Raw genomic sequence first — 15,336 nt, forward strand, 5'->3', positions numbered from 1 at the left:
GTGCAAGATTGACCCTAGGCGAAGACTTTAAGCTTCCGAGGATCCTTGGCACTCCAAATGAGAGGAGCAATGAGATCGTTATCTGGCCGAGCCATGAGGGCACCGTATGCATGCTTGGTGGTGAAGCCAATGACATGTTGTAGGAACCGTTGATCTTCCCCCGCCGAGGGCATGAAGTCCTGCAAAATAGCCACAAGCGACACAAGCTCTTGTTCTACCGTGAGAGAGAGACGATTACGGAGGTTAGCTTGGATACCGAAATGCAAGTTGTTAGCCACTTTAACCAGCTCTGAGGTGGTATATGGAAATAGCTGGGGGAAGGTGATGGCAAGGGGTTGTGGAGCCAGCCAAGTGTCCAGCCAGAAGTAAGTATGTGAGCCATTGTTTGTTAGCACGAACGTGATATTTTGTAGGGTAGGGATTTGCTATGAAATTGTGCGGCACGAAAAAGAGGTTTGAGGGGATGAGGAGACTAGTGCGTTAGGGTGTTGGAGATCAAGCCACTCAAGCCAAGGTGTATGTGCATTGGAGAGTGATTTGGTAGCAAATTTCATAAGGAGGCAGTAGTTTTGAACTTGCAGGTTTTTGAGCCCTAAACCACCGATTTTTTTTGCTAAGCAAACATTTTTCCATGCAACAAGACATTGAACACCTGAGCAAGCATCGTCTCCTGCCCAAAAAAAGGCCCTTCTCAGAGAGTCCAATGTTTTGATTGTTTTCTTGGGGATGTAGAACACAGACATGAAATGGGTGAGGATTGAGTCCATAACTGCGGAAATGAGGACGAGATCGCCTTTATCGAGTAGTTTGGCACGCCAGCCTGTAAGTAATTTCCTAGAACGTTCTACCAAAGGGTTGAAGGCATTGGTGAGAGGCTTAGTCGGGGCGAGAGGAAGACCGAGATAAGTTTGAGGGAAGGAGGCGCATTAGCACCCCATGGTGAGGGCAATGGCAGCAGTCTTGGATTCGTCTGTGTGTAGAGTGGCTAGGGTAGTTTTGGAGAAGTTGATGGCGAGGCCCGTGGCGTGTGCAAAATTGTTTAGGATCACTTTGAGGGCTGCGGCGGCGGCAGGAGAGGCGGCAGCAAAGATGAGTGTATCATCAGCGTATTGGAGGACAGTGGGAGGCAAATGGGAGAAGATGGGGTGGCTCCGAATACTATGCCTTCGAACTCTGCATAACATTTCAAAGCATACAATCACTTTGTAAGCATAAGATCACATGTTAAAAGTTGATGCAAGGCAGCAAAAGAAATTAACAAGAAGTACAAAACTTTTACAACTGCGGCAGACGAACTTAGCTAGTGACTGTTCGAGCTTGCTAGATCTGGATCGAGTCGCAATAATATAGGGCGTGTTTGGTTGCCCGCATGCAGCCCAACCAGGCACGTGCGGGATGTGCGCGGCCTGTTTGGTTGGCTGGGTTGCATGCGGTTTGAGGCCCGCACGAACCTCAAAGTAGCCCGCAGCCTGGCCCGACGGAAACTGCCGAATCGGCAGTTCCTCGCGAGCCTGGCCCGGCACGGCCGCGCGTGCAGGGCAGTTGCATGCCTTGGGCAGTGTGGGAGACGGAGGCGATGTCTCATTACTTGCCCCCACTCTCCTGTCACCGCCCCAGGCACACTGTTCCCACCGCTCCCTCTCTCTCCCTCACCGCCCCTCCCTCTCCTCTCCTTTGCTCTGATGGCTCCGCCAGGCCCACCGCCGCGCCGCCCTCTGACCCCGGTCGACCAGCGCATCGCCAGCATCCAGGAGCGCTGGCTGGCTGGGCTCCAGAACTCGGGCCACGACTTGGCGTCGGCGCTGCGGGCGCCGTCCCCCATCTGCTGCCGACCTCCTACACGAGCACAGGCCCATGCGGTGCTAGTCGCTCTTGCTCCGCCGCCGATTCTGGACCTCCTGGTCCTGGGCTTGGAACCGGCGTCGTCGACGGAGCCGCCCCTTCTCGGGACACCATTGGTCCTGGGGGTTTTCTTGACCCCCGTCCAAGGGTTTTCTCCAGCCGGCGGGCCGTCCTTCTCGACCTCTAGCATGGCGTTGAGCACGGGGTCGATGCCGCAGGCCGTCGCCGGGACCGGCTTGTCCTCTGCTCCGCCGCCTCTATCGTTCCCGCCGAGGTTTTCACCCCGGCCTCGGTTCGCCGCGGCTGCGCGTGCTCCGGTGAGTCAAATCCCCTCAAATCTTGCTCCTAGATATAAATTAGCGATTAATGTCTTAGGCATGTGCTAGGATTGATAGGATTCTAGCAAATCCGATTGGATGCGATCCCAATCGGACTGATTTGTTCTTGTTTTGTATAGTGCTTGTGCTATTGCTTGTGTTCATGCTAGAATTCTAGTAGTTGTGTTACATGCTAGATTCATGTTCATGCTAGAATGCTAGAATCATGCTAGTCTGAGTGCTACTACATGCTAGATTTGTGCTACATGCTAGTAGTTGTGTTCATGCTCGAATCATGTTCATGTTGAGTGATGAATGCTAGAATCATGTTGACTGATGGCATGTTCATGTTAGGATCATGTCCTTGTTTCATGTTGCATGTTGAAGCTAGGGTTTGTGCCATGAGTGGATGTTATACGTGCATGTAGTAGGACGATTTTAGGATGGTCCCAAATCTGCATGGCTACACATGGGTGCAATTGGCACTTGTTGTTGCTATTTTTAGATGTTTCCTTGTTTAGGATAGTGCAGTGATCAGTGCCAGTTGCAGCAAAGAAGATGCCACTGATCAGTGACTTGCCCAACAACAAGTGTCATTGATAAGTGGCATTTGCCCACTTATCAATGGCACTTGCTGTTGGGCAAAATGGCACTTATCAATGGCACTTGCTATTGGGTAAGTCACTGATCAGTGTCATGGCTGTGCTATTTGGCAAGTCACTAATCGGTGTCATTGATCAGTGTCATTTGCACTACAGCAAGTCGATTAGTGCTCTTTCCCAACACCAAGTGCCACTGATCATTGCCATTTGGCCATGAGCACATGCCACTGATCAGTGGCACTTGCTGTTGGGCATTCTAGCATTCATCACTGATCAGTGGCACTTGTTGTTGGGCAAGTCCACTGATCTGTGGCACTGATCTGTGGCATTTGCTTGCTTGCTTGCTTGTTTGCTTGCTTGTTTGCTTGCTTGCTTGCTTTGTTTGATACTAATACTTGTCATGTTGCCTGACAAGATACTGAAGACTGACTGGGATGTGGCGGGTGGAGGAGCTCAGGTCGTGGCCGGAGCTGAGCGCGCCGAGGATTTCATCCCCACAAACAGGTGGCTCAGGACGGTGGACCTGCCTGGCAGGATTGCCTTCATGAGCGTGCCTCGTTCAAGGGGAAGATCTCCGAGGCAGGGCCACGAGGTGGGAGCCAGGGAGCCGATGAGATTCTACCAGCAGATCAAGGACAACGAGGACCTCGCCATGCTCGTCGTCCCTCCCAAGTTCGTGGAGGTGATGAACACCTGGCTGGTGATCAAGCGGCTCCCGCGCGTGGTCAGGCTCTCGGCCAACATGCACTTTGTGTTCTGGGTGCAGGTCCAGAACTTCGAGGGCCACATGGTGCTTGGCCGGGGGTGGAACTACTTCTGCCGCCGCCGCCGCATCGTCCCCAGCGACCTCGTCGTTGTGCGCATCTCCGGACTCGGACTGAAGGTTCAGATCTACAACCATGACTCGTCGGTGATGTGCAAGTATCATTGCAGCAGGCACAACTGCCTTGGTGCCATCGAGCAGGCTATGTAGTTAAGTTAAGCAGGTGTTAGTGGAGAACTTTTAGGGTGTGTGGCGATCGAGACTTGTGCTGGGAACTTGTTCATATTTTGACCAGGAGCAGCACCCTGGAACATCAGGGAAGGAGTATGCCCCTGCTCTTAATCTAGACTTATGCTATCTAGTTAAGTAGTTTGCTGGCATTTGCTTGCTTGTTGTGTTAAGTTTGCTGCCATTACATTACTTGCTTTGTTTGATCTTACTGTTGTGTTGTTGCTGTTGTGCTGATCATGTGTGGTGGTGAGGCCACCATATTTGAATGGGGTGAGCAGAACACAAACGTTGTTTGTAATCAAATAGCTGAAGTTTGCATCTGCTCACACCCTAAGCACAAATGCGGACAACCAAACAGCAAGGGTAAGTGTCTCTCGATGCGATGCAGGCAATCAAACAGGTTGCATCTGCTGCATATGAGGCTGTTTTTCAGCAACTAGGCTGGCTAGAGATGGACATGCAATACAACTACTATTGCAAACTGCAACCAAACACGTCCATAGTGCATCTACCAGCTGCGTGCACAGAGCTGCCATATCGATTAGTTTACGCCTCCTGGTGTCGAGGCTGGCGCGCACATTACACCGCGTGCTTGGTACTACCTATAGTTTTGTTACTTGCACTCATGGGGCGCGTGGGTGGCTCAAAATTGCCCTCTGCATATCCGTACATGCAGGCATGCATCTTAGCACGTGGCTTCACACTTGATGCGTTCAACAATGGTCCTGGGAAATGAGACAGACCGAATCTAATGCATGGGAAATCTCAATATCCAATGCAATGAGATCGGATGTGTCTGCAACATGTTAGCCAGATGAAGTGGAGACGTGGCAACCTATATAATGTTATATTTTTTTATCTTGCAAGAAAATTAGTACACAGTTTTCTTTTTAATTTTTTTCATATACTATGTCATTTAAATGAGAATTGGCTTAGTCTCGGTGGACTGAGACCTAGACATACACATATATATATGTATACACACAATATAAACATAAATGTTCAGATTTTGTACTCAACAGGAACGTTTCTTCCCCAGAGTGAACCTCCTCAAAAAGTTTGAGATAATTTTTTTAAAATACCAAACTTGTTAGATGAAGCAGATTAACACAATTATTTTATGAATAAAGATACCCAAAGGGCATCTTAGATCTGACTACTGACCAATACAATGGATATAAAAGGCATACTAGTTTTCTTTCTTGTCTAATTAAATGTTGTCCACTGAACTGAAAATTGCACCGAACCACCTATAACGAAGAAAAGCGATATATACAAACGTCCCTGCCATACTAGATTTTGAAGACGGCAATAACCACTTGCCCATTGAGACAGAGATCTAAAGATCGCTGAAGATGCATGGGCTTGACCATCATCTCACAAAGAATAGGTTGCAATTCATCACCATCATTTTAGAAGGTAGAAGAAACTGGACTAAAGACACAAAACAACACAAAAGAAGATGTCGAAGTTGCCACACCAAAAACTAGATGAAAGACACATGACTGCTAAGATTTGAACTCCCAGAATCTGATTGCCACACCAGAATCTGCTAAGATTTAAAGACACATGAACGACTTGTCTTATCATCATTGCCTTACTTTCCATTTTTATTCGTGATTGCCTGAGCTTCCATTTTTATTTTATTGCTTACACGCACACACTGCAGGCTGCTGCAGCTACACTTAGCGACTCAAGCTCAGTCTTGACGGCATTGATCAGGCGATCAAAGCGCATGCTAGTTACCGCCGGCGGTGCACTTGGGCCCCGGGAAGCCATGGTACCAGTCGTTGCAGACACGGCGGGATGAGTCCGACATCGCCGGCTCGCAGCTCTGGCAGGTTGCAGCACACTGCTCGACCTTGTCCATGCAGCGGCACATCGGCGGGAACGACCTGGTGCACAGAGCCATGTCACAGCATTTCCACGGCCTCTCTTCTTCTTCCGCCTTCTTCTTCTTCGCTGTTGCAACAGCCTCCGTGCACATGGGCCCCGGGAAGCCATGCTACCAGTCGTTGCAGACGCGGCGGGATGAGTCCGACGTCGCCGGCTCGCATTTCTCGCAGGTCGCAGCACACTGCTCGACCTTGTCCATGCAGCGGCACAGCGGTGGGAATGACCTGGTGCACAGAGCAAAGTCGCAGCATTTCCATGGCCTCTCTTCCTCTTCCCCCTTCTTCTTCGCTGCCGCCAAAGTCACCGGGTAATCTTTACTAGCACCTTCGGCTTTCGCGATGCCGACGTTGAGGCCGCCGTCGTCGCTGCACTCGGGCCCGGGGTCGCCGGTGTGCAGGTCTTGGCAGACGTGGCGAGACGGGTTGAGCGTGGACGGCACGCAGGCCTGGCAGGTGGACGCGCACTGATCGACCTCGTCACCACACTTGTACACCATCGGGTTCGACTCTGTGCAAAAGGCCCGGTCGCAGCACTTCCACGGCCTGCTCGCCACCATTTCTGCTTGGCCTGCAAGTCCTCAGTTAACGAGCCAAGCTGTGATCAGTTTCTTCGTTCAGCAGCTACGTGAACTGAACTAGGAAAAAAACTGATGGCATGGTCACCTTTGCCCTCGCTCGGCAGGAGAATGGTGCCCACATCGTCGGCGCCGGCGCCCGTGGTGGGGCGGCCGGCGGCGACGAGGAGGGCGGCCTCGAGTGAAAGCATCAGCAGGATGCTAGGAACAATGCATCTCTTCATCGTCTTCATGGCTGGTTACTGAGGTTGCTTGTGTGTTTCAAGCTGTGTAGCCGCGTATATATAGCCGCGTGACAGCCATGAAAACCAACGCGTGGCGCGTCACGGTTAAGTTAATTCCAGAATTAGACACGTAGTGCCACATATGGGTGCTGGACGTTGTGCCACGCATCATGCATGCTTCAGCCATGCAGGCACGAGCAACACGCCCTTCATTATTTCTACCGCGGCATGGATACTCCCTTCGTTTTTATTTACTCCACATATTAAAAATAATATAAACATTTATAATGACAAATTTATATGATGTGAAATTGTATTTTGTTTTCGTCCCTTCTATTTTGTTCTCGTCCATGGCCTCGACCCCTAGTGTAATCATATGCCTTATCAAGCACCTTTTCGCAAATTCGTTGCTCCGTTCAAGTTACTTTGCCCTTCTCTGTAGGCTCTTTTTGCTTTTGTAACATTACTTCCTACGTTAATAATACAAGAAATGAAAGGCATTTGTTAAGAAAACATGTATAGCATTAATAATACAAGAAATGAAAGATGGTGACAATGAGTGCTACATGTCCTGAGATCTCAATGGCTCTATTGGTATATCCTAGCAGATCTTGGACCATATCAAATCCATCAAAATCATCAAGGTCTTTGCTACTTCTTGAGTTTGCGTTGGTTTTTTCCTTGAAGAGAAAAGAGTGATGCAGCAAAGTAGAGATAAGTATTTCCCTCAGTTAGAGAATCAAGGTATCAATCCAGTACGAGACAACGCAGAAATCATCAATATATGCACAAACAATCAAACAACTTGCACCCAACGCGATAAAGGGATTGTTAATCCCTTCACAATTACTTGCAAAAGTGAGATCTGATAGAGATAAACAAACAAAAAATAAAATATTTTGGAGTTTTTTGGTTTATAAGTCAGAAAGTAAAAGATTACAAAATAGTAGATCGGAAACTTATATGATGGAAAATAGACCGGGTGAACAAATAATACGGCGGGTGAACAAATTACTGTCGAGCAACTGATAGAAAAGCACAAAGTTATGACGATATCTAAGGCAATGAGTATGAAGTATAGGCATCACGTCCGTGTCAAGTAGACCGAAATGATTCTGCATCTACTACTATTACTTCGCACATCGACCGACTCCTGCCTGCATCTAGAGTATTAAGTTCATGAAGAACAGAGTAACGCATTAAGTAAGATGACATGATGTAGAGGAATAAATTCAAGCAATATGATGTAAACCCCATCTTTTTATCCTCGATGGCAATAATACAATACGTGCCTTGCTGCCCCTATTGTCACAGGGAAAGGACACTGCAAGATTGAACCCAAAGCTAAGCACTTCCCCCATTGCAAGAATAACCAATCTAGTTGGCCAAACTAAACCGATAGTTCGAAGAGAATTACAAAGATATCAAATCATGCATATAAGAATTCAGAGAAGATTCAAATAATATTCATAGATAAGTTGATCATAAATCCACAATTCATCGGATCTCGACAAATAGACCGCAAAGAAGATTACATCGGATAGATCTCCAAGAACATCGAGGAGAACACGGTATTGAGAATCAAAGAGAGAGAGAAGAAGTCATCTAGCTGCTAGCTATGGACCCGTAGGTCTGAGGTAAACTACTCATACTTCATCGGAAGGGCAATAGAGTTGATGTAGAAGCCCTCCATGATCGAATCACCCTCCGGCAGGATGCCGGAAAAGGTCCCTAGATGGGATCTCACCGGTACAGAAGGTTGCGGCGGTGGAGAAGTGTTTTCGTGGATGCTTCTGCTGGTTTGAGGATATTTCAGAATATATAGGACGGAGAATTAGGTCAGAAGTGTCACGGGGGGCCCATAAGGCAGGGGCGCGCCCTCCCCCTTGTGGCCGCCTCGTGGCTCTTCCGACTTTATCTCCAAGTCTCCTGGGTGTCTTTTGGCCGAAGAAAAATCATCGTCAAGATTTTATTCTATTTGGACTCCGTTTGGTATTCCTTCTTTGCGAAACTCAAAAATAAGGAAAAAACAGAAAGTGGCACTGAGCTCTAGGTTACTAGGTTAGTCCCAAAAATAATATAAAATAGCATATTAATGCATATAAAACATTCAAAACAGATAATATAATAGCATGGAACAATCAAAAATCATATATACGTTGTAGACGTATCAATCTTCCTCATCTTCAAGTAACTCATCAACTTGGTCTTCATCATTGCTAACGTGTTCTCCGTTGAATATTCATTTTGCGTACGAAGTTTGTATACCATACAATAACAAATGGGTTCGAACATGACTAATACTCTACTGGCTTATATTCATACAAGTTTCACAAATGCAACGCCGCTGTAATGTTGACAAGCAAAATCAAAGAATGCATTCACCCCTGAAATGTAATCGCTTGAAAACCTATCAAGCAACCTCATCCAACTCTTATGCATACTATCGTTTCCTGCACAAGCACTCTACAAGTGAAGCAAAATAGTACTAGAAATGTAGAATATAACAACATAACCCCATTAGCTACAAATCATTATTCTTCCGGTAAACACCTCAATCATGAAAGGAATTAGGCTGGCTACGTCAACCATTTTCAGCAAGTCCACCCGATGCGAAGAATTCAGTTTCAAAATTCTCCGTGCAAATGCAAACATATGTCAGACTCGCCTAGGACTGCTGATGATGTGACAAATTAAGTAGCACATGAATGTCATTGTTCACCCTAATATGAATTTTACAATGACTAATACATAATCTGTTGTTTTCGTTGTTTCTTGGTAACAAGAAAATTGAATCCTAGAAATAATGGATTTTCCATGCTCTTTCTCCTGCACAACTTCGGAAAGTAGACTTTTTCGAAAACCTGCAATAGAACTGTAATTGGAATAACTATTTTCGTGTCTTCTTTGAAGATGTCCCTGTGACATAAAAGGAGAAAGGTAAATTTCTCATTTGAGATGCCCTTAGTATAGCAAAAATACAAGTATTGGGAGAAGGGATTGTTATTGTTCTAATATACATGGTGATCCTGAAATTTGTGATAGCAACTTGTTTATGATGACTTTTTGTTTATTTGGTGTTGCAACTTAGAAAATAATTCGGGGCTAGCTTCCTTATGCATGCTTGTTTATAATGTAACATTTTGTTCGGTCGACATCATCACATAAAAAATAGATGGGCCTAACTGATTTCACAATGAATTATCTTGAGTTAGTATGATATTGCACTAAGAGTAACATGATCGGGAAACTATTGTGCCAACTTCATGTACACAACTGCAAATTAATTATGATCTTTCTAGCACTAATTTTTCATAAGTAGAACGAAAATAAATCTTAGTGCGTAAGTTACCTAGCTCATACTTAAGCAGTCCCAACCTACCATAATAAACAACACAAAAAGAAAATCTAATGTTGTACTATCACGTGAACCCATGGTGCTGCTTGTATGCCTTTTCTATCCAATATATATCATACAATACACTTTTCCCAAGCATCCTACATACTAATTAAAAATAAAATAAAACATAATATAAGATCAATAGAACACACCATAGAAATTGCAAGTTCTTGATTCAGGGTCACCTGCTTGGTTACTTCATGTACATTGTCTGTACCTGCCACTCATTAACGTCTGAATCAAGTCAAGAGATCTAACTCAGAGATAAGTATAACCCGTGTCATGGATGATAAGAGCGTCATGAATACTCTTCCAAAAGGGGCACCAGGGAGTAGACCAAATGCAAGACTTGCCTCTCGAGATTTGAACTGAAATAGAATCAATTAGTGGCTCAAGGTACCTTGAGAATAGAAGTCCAAAAAAGCATATTTCGGAACATTAGTAGCATGCCTCCAAAAAGAAGTGGTACATGAGATTTACGATTCTAGAGATGGTATTGTCTTGAGTGATGACAATTTGTATTAAACAAGAAAGTTTATTGACTGCTTCTAGATTTTGAATGCCTAAGCCTCCTTCTTTTCAGGCTTTGTAGATCTCAGACCAAGCATTGATGTAAAGAGGCTTGATTTGATTTTCATCTTGAACCCCAGTCCATGAAAGACTGCATTCATTTTCTTGGAGAATAAAATATTAGACATGTAAAAAAATCGGTAAGGAAGCAAACACAGATTTAATAGGAACTAGTTTGGCAGCATGGGAAAGTTTATTAGCTTTGTACTCACTAAATTTGCTTCTGAACTTATCCAAAACAAAATTATAAGCATGAGATCAATTTCTGGTAGGCATAATAAGAGGGTAGCCTAAGTGTGTGGTAGCAGTAGTCATATCAACCACTCTAAAAATACCTTTAACAATGTCTCTCATGTCATTAGTTACATTTTTTGCTGGAAAAAATAGAAGATTTAGCCCAGTTGGCGGCTTGTCCTGCAATGGCACGAAAATATTGCAAAGTATCCGAGATAGTTATGGCTTCATGGTGAATTGCTTGACGACAGACTAATTTATCTTCTGCAAACATTAGGAGTAAATTGGAGGGCAATCTGGCCTCAGAGTCATACCTTGCAAGTTTCTTTGATGAAGATCCTCCTGCATGCCAGAAGCTAACTCATTGATGGCTATAACAAATAGGTAAGGAGATAAAGGACAATCTTGTCTATACCTCTAGTTGCTCTGAAATCACAATGCAAATTGTCCAATAACTTGATTTATAAGAGCGTCATTCAGAAAATTCCATTCTAATTTATCAAAGGCTTTAACAAGGTCTAGCTGCAACATAAAAGCTTGTTGTTGCAAGGAGGAGAGGATAAAAGAATGGGCAATTTCCTGAGCAATAATAACATTATTAGTAATTCTCCTACCATCAACGAAAGCTTGACGGGCGTCCAAATTTATAACAATAGAACCTGCATTATATATTCACATGCTGTCAATCTTCATGTATCATCAAACATAGTACAACGTAGTTTCTAAGCATTGTGAAATCTAGAACTTAATCATTATATATTTACACGTTGCCAATCTTCATATATCAAGAAACACAGTAAAACACAATTTTTAAGTATTTTGAAATCTAACCTAATACTCATCAGTCGGGGTACTCTTTCACTTCTTCATTTCCTTTTAGCAAGCTCGTGATTCTTTAACCTAGAAAACTTATTGCCTGGTAAGTCTTCTCTTTTGTTGGGATACTTCTAAGTAATTTGTTGGGCTTAAGTCGCGCTTGGTAGGGGCCAATTATTCTTAATTCTATTTAACACATGCTTTCGAGACCTAAAGAAAATTAACATAGGCTTACTCAGTCAGGTTCGATTGAAATGTTGGGGAAGAAGGGAGACGAGACTGGCCCCCACTCGTCTCCCCGTGATTGCGCCCCTGTTGGGAACTTGGGATGGCACTCAATCTGGCCATATAGGCCGCGCTTTTAAGGCCGGCCCGTGGGCACTGATTTATGCCCCGACATGGCATGTGAATATAAGGTCATGGTGGGCCATCGGTCCACCACGACCAAGGTCAATCTACGAAGCCTAGTCTTATGGCCGGCATGGAACGGTCCTTTTATTCGGGGGCCAGCCCGACACAGCATGGCATGCGACCCATTTGGCCCTTTTAGTACTGTTTGGCACCCTTTTGGCCTTTCTAGAGTTATTTTTTATTTTTTTTCTTTTTAACACTGTTTTCACCCTTTTTGTTTTTTACCCTTTTAACCTTTAAAACAAAAGGCTCGGAAAGCCGAAATTGCCTAGAAGGCCAAAATGGCCCAAAAGGCAAAAAAATGGCGTGAGTCGGCCCGCAGCTGTGGCGTGCTGGGCCGCCCCTTTTATCTGGCGTGACATGCCGATCTGCGTCTCGAAACCATGCATCAGGCTGGCACAACACTTCCTTTTATAGTAGGGCCTTCAAAGATCGTGTTTTGCCAGGCCTTTATAATGCTGGGCCGTGCCGGGTCTGGCAGTGCCGTTCATATGGCCTGGTCTGGATGACACTCGACTCAATCCTATAGCTAGACGGGATGCTCAAGTTTTTGCTTGGCGACTAGCCAAGACATCGATCCCAACTGGAGAGGTTAGGAACCACGGGAAGATGACAGATTCACCGGCTTGCTAACTTTGCCATGCGGCGGTGGATACTTGGAGACACTCTTTGTTTGACTGCCATATGTCACAGTGTGTATGGGCACTGGCTGACGAGGAATTGACAGAAGTAATGATTTCAAACCGAACCGCGGATGCTAGATTATGGTTGTTTTGGCTAATGGACACCTCACCAGAGAAGGAAGTTATTCAAATTTTGATTACGCTGTGGGCCATATGGTGGGCACGATGTCGTGCTATTCACGACGATCGGTACCAAAGCCCGCTAAGCACCATGGCCTTCATCACAAAATTCCTGGAGGATCTTGAGTGTACGGCTATGGACAAATCATGCATGAGCAGGGATCTGCATGTGAGGCCCAAGGACATGCATGTAATAGCTGAAAGTTCGAGGACAAGAGCAACAAGGTCAGTTTGGCTCCCCCCAACTGACGTGGATGCGAAACTAAACGCAGATGGAGGCGTGTCCAGATGTGGCAGGAGGGGTGCAGCGGCGGTGATCTGCCGTGACAGAACATGAGTTTTCCTGGGAGCTTCAGCAAGAGTCTTTGATGGCCTCACGGATCCGCCCTCGTTGGAAGCACAAGCATGCAATGAAGCCCTTGCTTTGGTGGCAGACCTTAATCTCAGTTCTATCTGTGTGGCTTCGGATTGTACTGCCGTGATCTCTATGATCGGTTTGGGTGTTCCTTGCCACTTCACATCGGTTTTGAGTGAAATAAACCATCGATCTAGTAGTTTTCATGATATTCGGTTTGTACATGAGAATAGGAAGTATAATGTTGAAGCGCATGCTCTAGCAAAAGCAGCGGTTTCTTTGTCTACCAGGCGCCACCTGTGGCTTGTTACTACGCCCGATATCTTCTGTATCCCTACGAATATCCAGATTTAATAAAGGTTACAGATGCTCAAGAAAAAAAAAGCTGGAAAAATCTAGAATTAATTTACTTTTTTAACCGAGGAAGGATCACGAAGGACCTGGACTCATATGATGGGAACTATACGTGGTCTGGACAGTGACTCATATGATGGGAACTATACGTGGTCTGGAGAGTGGGATCCAAACTCAAACTGGTCCAGGACCAATTTGAAAAGGAGCTGACAACCAGCAGGTTTATCCAGAAATTAATGACTACAACTAGCAAATTCAAGAGAGATCAGGATAAGGACCCGGACCACTCAATCCTGTAGCCTCATCAGGATCGTCCTAGCAAAAAACCCTCCGCCTCCCATTAAAACATGGATGACAGCAAAAGTATGTAATTTAGGGTAAACTGAAAGAAAACATTTTCTTCAACTAATTGCAAATTAGTAATAAACCCCTATTTATGTAATTCAAAACTTTGAGGAGGTACGTACAACTGTAGAAGTCTAGATAATGCTTTGACCATGAAGGTAGTGAAGTTCGCTATATCGATCATAGATGCATATTTCACTAAAGTAAATTACACTTCTACACTATAATTAAATATTTCACATTGTTTTTACTCTCCTAAAAAATCCATTAAACTGGCTATGGTTATATGATTTGAGAAGAAAGCATGGTATGTTATATTTTTGCGGACTATTAAATTAATGTTACACCATTCTTGAATTATTTTCTAGCAATATTATTCCCTTTTGCTTCCAGTTAATGAACTACAATCCAGTACTTCCACGAATTAAATCGTTGTCGATGTCTACACTTACAAGGAAAGAATGCATGCTATGATTGTGGCAATGCGAACAAAGTGTGCTTCTGGCCTTGTTCCTACATGCAACAAGAACGGTGAATACACATGCCATATCCACGTACGGTAAGCAATAAAAAGGAAACAAATGAACGTAAAAGAACATGTTGCAACGTGGTTAACTTCAACACTACAAATCGATATCCACGTTTTTACAACATAAATAATAGTGAACAACTACACCAATACAAATCAAGCCGCCTACCGGAGTACAACAGTCTACAAAAAAAACACAAACATAATGTCAGCGACAATGAATTGACTCATATTCCAGAGCCCTTGTAAATGTTGGTTGCTGGTGATGAATGTGAATCTTGGCTACTATGAAGAAACCAATGGTACGGAAGTAGCGAGGAGAGTATGATGCCTGGCAACGGAAAGGGGCCGTAGAATCGAACATTGGGTCGAGATAGGCAAGCAGGACGTTTAGTGATCCACAAAGTCTAAGATGGATCGAGAGAAGGACCGAAAGGAGAACATTGGTTGTGGTGGGGTGGTGATAGAAAGTAGATTGATTGCTATGCAGCGAAAGCCGGATCGGGAGTAGGGCACGACATATGCTAGATTTATCATTGCACTTAGATCCGTTGACAAATATGGTCAGACACATATTTGACCGAGTTACAAAGATCCACTTGTTGTAGTTAATTAGTTCACCTAATTGATAGTCAGATTGCCTTTTATGATTTACTAGTATATCTGTCTATCTATTTTTACCTATATATCGTGCTCTTAGTAGATACTACATCGTTCCAAGATAGTTGAAGTTCTGAGTTTATTCCAAGTCGAACTTGTTTAACTTTGACCAAGTCTGTAGAAGTTGTTTTACTGACAAAAAATAAGAAGACTTGGGCACGAAGGAGGTGTTTTCAAGAGATCGCATTTTAATTCTTAGTCATAGAAATTACTTTGTATTATTTTCTGGATCTTGTATACAAATCAGTATACCTGTAATAGTGATATGTATGAATAAAATTGCAGGTGTTTTTATTTTTTTTTTAAACCAAAGAACTATAGAGAGAGATATAGTTATAGATATAGAAAGAAGAAAGCGTGCTTCTCGTGCCTGCATGTCCTTACTCGACATTATGTCGATCTACCAACCA

General features: G+C 44.4%; 1 pseudogene; it reads right to left on the reverse strand.

The window, feature by feature from the left end:
- Nucleotides 1-5,214: 5,214 nt before the first annotated feature.
- On the reverse strand, nucleotides 5,215-6,462 carry LOC123064458 (Bowman-Birk type bran trypsin inhibitor-like; annotated as a pseudogene).
- Between the last annotated feature and the right edge of the window lie 8,874 nt (nucleotides 6,463-15,336).

This window comes from Triticum aestivum, chromosome 3B (genome assembly GCF_018294505.1).
Source record: "Triticum aestivum cultivar Chinese Spring chromosome 3B, IWGSC CS RefSeq v2.1, whole genome shotgun sequence".
In the NCBI taxonomy this organism is placed as follows: Eukaryota; Viridiplantae; Streptophyta; class Magnoliopsida; order Poales; family Poaceae; genus Triticum; species Triticum aestivum.